The following is an 8,656-nucleotide window of genomic DNA, read 5'->3' on the forward strand; positions in this document are numbered from 1 at the left end:
CCACCAAACCAATACTGTACCAACTGGAACCAACACCAGAGAAAGGAAGAGAAACACTGAAGAATGGTGTCCCAGCCCACAAAGCTGTCTCAGGATACTGTAGTCAATGGTATCAAAAGCCACTGACAGATCAAGGAGCACAAGGATGGGTATACCACTTCCAACCCAGCTCCACCACAGGTCACCTACAAGTGTGACCAAAGCTGTCTCAGTACTAAATCCTGGCCTGAAACCTGACTGAAACAGGTCTGGACAATCCATTTCCTCCAATGTTCTCATCAATTGCAGAACAATCATCTTCTTAATAATCTTCCCCCCAAAGGGAAGGTCGGAGACTGGATGATAGTTATTCAAAGTGGTTGGGTCCAAGGATGGCTTTGTGAGGATGGGGGACACCACCACCTCTTTCAAGGCAGGAGGTACCCCCCTCCCCCATCAAAGAGGCTGACACTACAGCATGGACCCAACTGCGAGTCACCTCCTTGACTGCTTTTACAACTCAGGATTGGCCTGGATCCAGTAAGCAGGTGGCCAAGCACAGAGGACCTGCAGGGAGGAGTGACATCATTGAGTTGAAAGACAATCAGAGAGTGATCTGTCCATGGCAATGGATTTAAGTCATTGTCCTCCACTGCCAGATCATGTGTTAACATTGCCATGACAAAAACCAGATCCAACATGCCTGCTATTGATAAGTTGGGTCAGGTCCACAAACTCCTGGGTTCTCAAGTAACTGGATGGCAAAATGAAATTCCCAAGCACCAACACTCTTGGGGATCTATTGCCAACCTGGCAACAGAATCCAGCAGCTCAGGCAGGGATGCCATTGGACAGCAGGGAGAGCTGTACACTAGCAGCAGTCCCAGATGTTCCCTTAAGCCCAACTTCAGTACCTCACATCCAGTTATCTGTGGAGCGGAGCCCCTGAAAGCCTGTAACAATTCACAAATGACAACAGTCACCCCTCCTCCTTTCTCCTGGGCTCTCAGCAGGTACAGAATCTGAAACCTGGGTGGGCACATTTCCAAAAGGGGACCCTCCTCCTCCAGGCCCAGTCAGGCCTTGGTAAGACATACCGGATCAGCTTCCTCATCCAGGTAAACTGGTGGCATGCCTCATATGTCTCATGGTGGATCCTCTAATAGAAGTACAAAATTGGGCTATACAGACATGAAACAATGGTGACAGTGGATAGTTCAGAATTCTGTTTCAGTGCCAATAAAAGATCCTGGGCGGATCTCCAATTTCACAAGAGGAGAATGATGGAATAAATTATAGTTATTACTTTGAAGTGAAGCCTACAGGTTAGAGGCACACCCTACCTTCTTTTCCAGTGCTGTGTTGTCTCTTAAGGAAATGAGTCATGAGAGAGAGCTTAAATTCTTCCACATAAGTGAAAGAATGTGAATGAAACTAATTTACAGTGGGTAAAAAGGAAACCCAGATCAATTTTTCTATTCTATTATAAATTATTGCTATTAACGCTTTTAACATTTTCTCAGGATTTCCAGTGGTGATTTTGAGACACATATTTCACTTGCATTTCATTCTTCTTGGATTTCAAAGCTGTACAAGATTCTCAAGAACAGGTAAGAAATATCAATTTTGCTATTACACACATTTACTTCTTCTGTTTCAATCTATTGTCTTAGATTTTTCTTTTTATTTGTACCACTGCGAGAAAATTTTACAAAATCTTCTAGCACAAATGAGCCATGTTTTCTTAATATAACTAGTGCAGTTAATATGCTGACATGTATAGCTGACAGTCATGAATATATAGGTGTTTGCACAACAATCTCATTGCATTTAAGAGAATTTTAATCTAATAAGATCTAATAAGAATTCTAACTCAAATATTGGAATTCTATATGTATCTATTCAGAAGCCCTATTGAATTCAGTGGGGCTTACTGCCAAACAATTGGGTAGAGGATTTTAGCTTTAATTATTAGCAACACTATTTCACACAATATTTCATATATTCCTTTCTTACATTTTATATGTGTTATATTTCTCATTTTTATACATGTGTAGTCAAAAATGCTTACCAATTAACAAACATGATTATGAAAAAAAATGGGAGAGAAAATGGAAAAAAATAATAAAAGAAAATATAAGTGGCGGTCAAATGTGATTCTGCTGAAGCTAGTGATAGATTCAGAAACATTAGCTTGCAACATAAATATATGCAATTGTAGGAAGGTGGTCTAAGATACTGCCCGAAAGTGTTACTGTACTGTCAGTAGTAGTGATGCAAGAGAATACAATCCACTAGCTTCCTAGGGAAAACAACTAGCAGGAACAACTCCCTAGGTTCTTTTCTAGTTCCCACTGCATCTGGTACTTAGCTGATCAACAGCAGCTTATTTCTGAGACTATTTAGAAGGTAGGCTTTCTGTCAGGTATTCAGATATTTTGGTTAGGAACGGGTCTTTAAACTGTAATTCTTTATCAATTTTGCATTTTTTCTGACCAGCCTGTTAGATTAATTATTCCATCTTTTAAGGGTATGTGTTTCTTTGAGTCAGTCTTGGCTCCTGGTGACTGCATGGACAAGTCCATGCAGTTTTAGTCCTGTCTGACTTGTTGTGCCATCTCAAAACATTTTGTTGTTGGAAATGGAATGTTAAATGTTCTGTCCCTACCCCCAGGATGAGCCAATATTTTGCACAGACTTGATGTAGTATTTGGATATCAGTTACTGTATTTATCTTTGCAAGTTATTTATCTTTGTCTTGATTTCCTGGTTTTAATGTAGGTTATTGTATTATTCAAAAAGAATCTGGTTTAGGGGAATGTTAGGATATGTTAACTTTTAAAAAGTATAATTCTTGGGCCGGCATTTAATACAAATTTAATTTTCTTATTGACAAGTTTCAACAAAGCCTGTAATAGTACTGTGCATGTTAATATGTCTGGCCAGAGGAGGATCATAATAAAAATTTCAGACAATCAGAATGATGTAGAAACAGATTGCCTGCTTTGAAATAATCTGAGCAGATTAGCCTTTTGGCACAAAGAAGACAAAAGGGTCAGTAATAGTTTTGAAGTTCTGTGATAATACTGATATATGTAAGCTTAATATAGGGTAACCCAACACATGATCAGAAAGAGGAATCAGGACCATAAGGAGGAAAAAAAAATACATAAAGCAACTGTTAAATCAATAGTAATGGGTAATTGCCAAATAACAAGCTATCAGAAATTTAACACTTTCATTAAAAGGGTATGACTACTCTTTAATGTTCAAGAACTGGGCTTTTTATAGTCAAACCTGGGATTGACCTGAGGGCATCCCAATAAATGGGAGGCAAGAGTATTAAGTATGTTCACTGCCTTGAGTTGACCAAAATATATTTTCAAAAAGGCAGGAAAAATTATTATAATATTATTAATAATAATAATAATACTTTAAGCAATCCAATCCAGCTTATCAGTAGTGCAAAATAAAGGAAGTGTAGTAGAACTTTGTGTGAATGATAAACATTGAGTTTCATACAATCCAGCCTTTGTCTTTGCTTAGAATTAAGTCACTATAATCTCTTTGGTAAAGTATTGTTCTTCAGTTTATGCTTTTATATAAATATAAAAGTGTATCACATGGGATTTACAAATGCTGTACATTAATCCTATTTTTTGCCATATTGTATACCTAAAGAATATTTATTTATAGCCAGATCTTAACCATTCAGGCTCCTGTCTTCCATGTAGATCTTCATTCATATCTGCAAAAAATTCCACTATTAGCACATCATTAGCCATTGCAAAGGTTCAGAGTTTTTATCATTATCACTATTACTGTTGTTATTTAGATATAAAAGGCTGGCCAGCTCCAAAATTACCCTGGGTGGAGATGCTCAGCTTCCCTAGTGCCCACCTGCAGCACCCGCCTATCTACCCTTTGTAGTGCCTGCCTGACTGCCTGTAGCTCTCGCTTGCAGGCCTTCTTGCCTGGGATGCGGTTTCAGCACCTGTTCCCACATCGCAGTCACATAAGGTCCTCACTTAATGACAGCAACAGGGACTGCCGGGATTGCCATCACTAAGCAATGTGGTCATATGACATCGCACTTTACAACCACATTGCTTAGTGATTGAAATTCCAGTTCCAATTGCCACCATAACCCAAGGACTACCTGCGGTTACATCCAAGACAACAGGAAACACAGATCCTATGGAATTTTAATGGTATGCTGCAAAAACTAAAATGTGTTTGATAAGCTGATGATATGGTTATAACAGAGACAAATCTAATCAGGAGATGTTTGTATATAGAGTAGATAATACATTGCACTAAAACATAAACTGACCACACTGGCTGAGTTCACAGAACAGGCTAAGCTAAGATGCTATTGGTAGTTTGTGATGGAATGTGCTATGCAAAGACTTCCAGAGCATTTTCCATTAGCATAATTGAGGTGTTTTCAAATACCAATAGTTTACCAATGGCAATACATTAATCTGAATGATGAGTGGAACATTAATGATGTCTAAATAATTGTTTATTTAGCTAAACCACCAACTGTGGTTGACAGAGAGTAGCCAAATTCTTAAGCACTAGGTATTGGCAAAAACCTTCCTGAACATTAAAAACAAAGCACAATGTATTTCAATCAGTAACAATTTATAATGCGGTCCTTTAGTTGTCTGTTTAGAAAAAGAAATATGAAGAGGGTAGAGGGAAATCTGTCTTCCTGTCCACAGTGGTGCCACCTTTGAGCCACTCCAACCCAGAATTGGTGGTTGGGATATCAGTCAAAACAGATAGTTTGCTATGTTGACACCCTATATTTTAGCCATAGTTACCCAATGAAAACATATTGTCTCCTTGATGGTGCAAACATACTAGCTAGATTCTGAGTTAGCCTGTAGAGCAGTATTCTTCAATTAGTTATAAATATCTTCTTTCAAATTTGGCAACCTCTTTATTCTGCCATGTCCTCATTATATTACTTTTGTCTTAACCCCAGTCCATATCTGAGACATCTTAAAGTCATCCCTAGATGTTCTGGTTTTGAAATAGTTTTTCCTCTTATCCCAGCTCAATTTTGCTATGAAGACAATCTACCAGCCTTCACTGCCCATTTAGTTGCTGACATGGTTGGGAGATGAAAGCCCATTTTGGCTGGGCTTGCAGGAGAGACCAGGCCACAAAAGTATCTGCTTAAGTAACAACAAGTGGACCTTTCCTTAGTTCTAGTCAAGATCTATTAATTGATTATGCGCTGTTAAGTCATTTTCAAATTCTAGGGACCATAGATAGATTTTCTCCAGGATAAACTATCCCTAACCTGTTCTTTCAAGTCTCCCAATTCATTGCCACTGTAACTGAGTTAAGACTTATACTGCTCTGTGTACATAGGTGTAGAGTTTTTCTGAAAGAATGCTAGATTAGTTTTTAAGCATGGGTTTAATATTCTTCTGAAAAATGCTGGTTCTGTCTTCTGTCACATATAGCCAAAAACAGAATGAAATGGTTATTGTCTGGAGACTTGTAATTTGATGCTGAGCCCAGGTGTAAAGCCTTGCAATGCTGTTCAGAAATAGCCTGACCAACAGGTTACAGGTGCAAAGGAGGGATTACAAAGAGCACTGAGAGAGTTCCTTAACCGCACACATTTTTATGCCTGCCATATATTACCTGAACCACCTGATAAGCAGTTAAACCTGTGTTCTAACCATCTATCTAAACTCGCCCCATCCTGCAACCTCCCACATATTAAAATGTGATTGGTGGTTGCTTTCCCCTAGCAGGATGACGCATGGTAGGAAGAAAACAGGGAAATCCACAAATCCTACTTGCCTGCCTTGTTACTGTAGCAAAATAGATATCAGCAATGAAAACATACAATTTATGCCAGCAAAGACTGGCAGAGTCTTTGACTTCATGGTGAGGAAGAGCCCTTAGTGGTATCCATATGGATTTTTTTATATATACAAAAATAAGGATTGCATTAAGTGATATATCAATATTTATAAGTTTTTAAAAATATAGCTGAGGCCAATATAATCTTGATTAAGACAGAAGACAGAGAACAGCCAGCATACTCACAGTTTTTTCCTAAAGTAATCTTTCCTCTTTATCTAACGGAGAAGCTCATGCCCCTGTCAGAATAAATGGGTGTGAAGAAGGAGAAAGTTGATTCATCAATCATATTCCCCAGATTATTCTTTACCTTTTGGGTTTTAAATTTAGGTTCTGTTTAAAGCCTTCTGGACTGATTCATAATATTTGATTCTGATTGTTAGCACTGACCCACAAATACTACCAGCCTTATTGATGAGGATTTAACCCCCACGGATTTCAGTTCCTTGAGTAAATTGCCCAGAACTACAGCCTTAAATTCCTACTTTATGAATAGTTGTTATACATGTACCTAATAACAATGAAAATGATTAGTGCAAACTTTTGTTAAAACAACAAAGGTAAATACTTTCTCAAATATTTTCAAACTAACATAGATGCATCATTAGTCTGACTTGCATTAATTCAGACTTTTAAGATTTCCTTTTTTTTCTTAGTTTATATGTCATGCACTTTTAAAAATGACTTCCAGAAAATATATTTAGACTTATGATAGTAATACTTCATGAACATTCTGAAAAGGTAAATTCTATTATAAGAAGTCTTACAAATTCAGCTTGAAACAATTAAAAAGTAAACTGCCTAAAATAAACAGGACATATAAATAGAAGGTCACTATTGCCTCCCAGCAGCACTGTTTAGAATTACTGAAATAATTTTAAGGCAGGATTCCCCAAAGTGATCAGTATTGACCCCCAAGGGTAGATGGGACTATCCATTGTTATTATTATTGTTAGTATTTATTAAATTATTTTTATATAATAAATGTTTGCGGGTTGATGAACAATCTGAAACTTCATGAAGGGGTCAATGAGCTGAAAAGTTTGTGGACGCCTGTCTTAAGAAATGATGGGCCAGACAATCATTGACTGGGCCACTATGATGAATGTGTGAACATCTTGAAAATAAAATAGTTTATATTCACTCAGAACTGGATGCTGGAGATAACTTTGGGAAAGGAATGAGTGAACCATTAAGAGAGTTGAAATGGCAACTTAATCCTGGGAAAGTGAAAGCATAAGAAGGAAACACAAAACAGCCCTGACTTGATTCTATTTGGTATAAGATGGAGCAGAGCGAAACTTTGACATCAATCTTTAAAGCCTCTCAAAATCTTTCCCCAAGTTCATCTCTACATTCTGTTATTCAAAGGCTATATTTCACCATGTTACCCAGGACTACTTTGATCTTCAGGAAGTGGTAGAAGTTCTCTGCTACATTGTCTCCCCACTTGGTGTCAGTCTTGCAAGGTAGTCCAGACAAGAAGCACACCCAGGAGTACTAGTTTAGTCTTTATTGTAAGGTTACATTGATAGATTCTCACAAGTCTGAAACTACATCTTTCCCCCCTCACCTTTACAGTCCAATAAACTAGAGAGGTTCCTTCTGAGACATTTGTCATGCCTCCATTCCTTTTGCGGGCTCAGCTGCCTCATATCTGATGACCTTGCCTACCCTGTGGCTCTTCCTCCTGTCTCCCAACATCATTCCCACATTACAATTGGGCTGTTGTCTCACCTGTTTGGCCGCCAGAGAAGTGATGAGTGGCTGAGTATGTGTGGCAATTAAATGCATCCTTGGGAGAGGGGGTGATACCACCTGTCTTGAAGGAGGTGGCAGTGTTACCCCTTGAGAAGAATATGCCTCTCATATTTCCAGCAAAGCAGGTGCAAAGATACCCAAGACTAGCATCAAGACTAAATTTAGAAAGACTACATGAGACTTGCTCACAAAGTTTTAGTGGTAATTATTATAATTACATGAATTTACCACATGTGTGCCTATTTGTTTAAGTATTCAAACAGCAGATGCCGCTATCTATGTATATCCCGCATCAGCCATGTGGTTGTTGGAATCCATCCCAATTTCTAGATGAGAAATGGACAATTGGGAACATTTCTGTACTTACCCAATCTCAACAGAATGGGAGGAAACTGTGCAGTAAAACGATAGCTCCAATTCTTGTTAATACCAAAGTGAAATCTATACATAGTAATTTATTTTAAGTCATTCCCAGGTGAACGTAGGATTATCACCTGAGGTTTTGTTATTGTGCTTTAAGCAAAGAAAAGCATCTAATTTTTACAGGTCTGACCAATCATTTTAGATTCAACATTTAAAGTTCTTTCTGTTTATGGTGAAGGGGCAATTCAGGTAAAATGTGAACTTGGCTCAGAAGAAAGTCTCATTAAATTCAGTACTGTTTATGCAACTAAAAGTGAAACTCATAAAACTAATTTTTTTCTACGGGGTTTGATTTGGTTGCGGAAGGACAAACACCTTTAAAGTACTGTACTGATGACTACCGGTAGAGCGACTGAGTCTCAGTTGTGCATTAGCAGCAGTAGGAAGAGCCAGCCATTTGTGCGGGAGCAACGGAGCGCATAAAAAAGAAAAGGGTGGTTTTAGTGAGGAGGCCATGGAAAACGAAGTTTCAAAGCAACCCGAAAATTCCTTGAAAAGCGTCCGCAGAGACCTTAATTTTTCTTGATTGGAAAAAAAAAGTTCGAAAGATCAACTTTAACCCAACTAAAACGCATGCGTGTTAGAAATAGTGAGCTAGAGATAG

The 8,656-nt window shown here is 38.2% G+C and overlaps 1 long non-coding RNA gene across 1 annotated transcript; it reads right to left on the reverse strand.

Moving 5' to 3' along the window:
* Positions 1–1,797: 1,797 nt before the first annotated feature.
* LOC148215911 (uncharacterized) lies at positions 1,798–8,568 on the reverse strand. The gene is made up of 3 exons (XR_015796318.1): positions 7,606–8,568; positions 6,055–6,107; positions 1,798–3,727 (listed from the first exon to the last, which is right to left on the reverse strand). It is a non-coding gene; the product is annotated as an uncharacterized LOC148215911 (long non-coding RNA).
* Positions 8,569–8,656: the final 88 nt, after the last annotated feature.

The sequence above is a fragment of the Python bivittatus genome, unplaced genomic scaffold (assembly GCF_059951505.1).
Source record: "Python bivittatus isolate LINGU-HERP-01145 unplaced genomic scaffold, Pbiv_v1 ctg000330_np1212, whole genome shotgun sequence".
Taxonomy (NCBI): Eukaryota; Metazoa; Chordata; class Lepidosauria; order Squamata; family Pythonidae; genus Python; species Python bivittatus.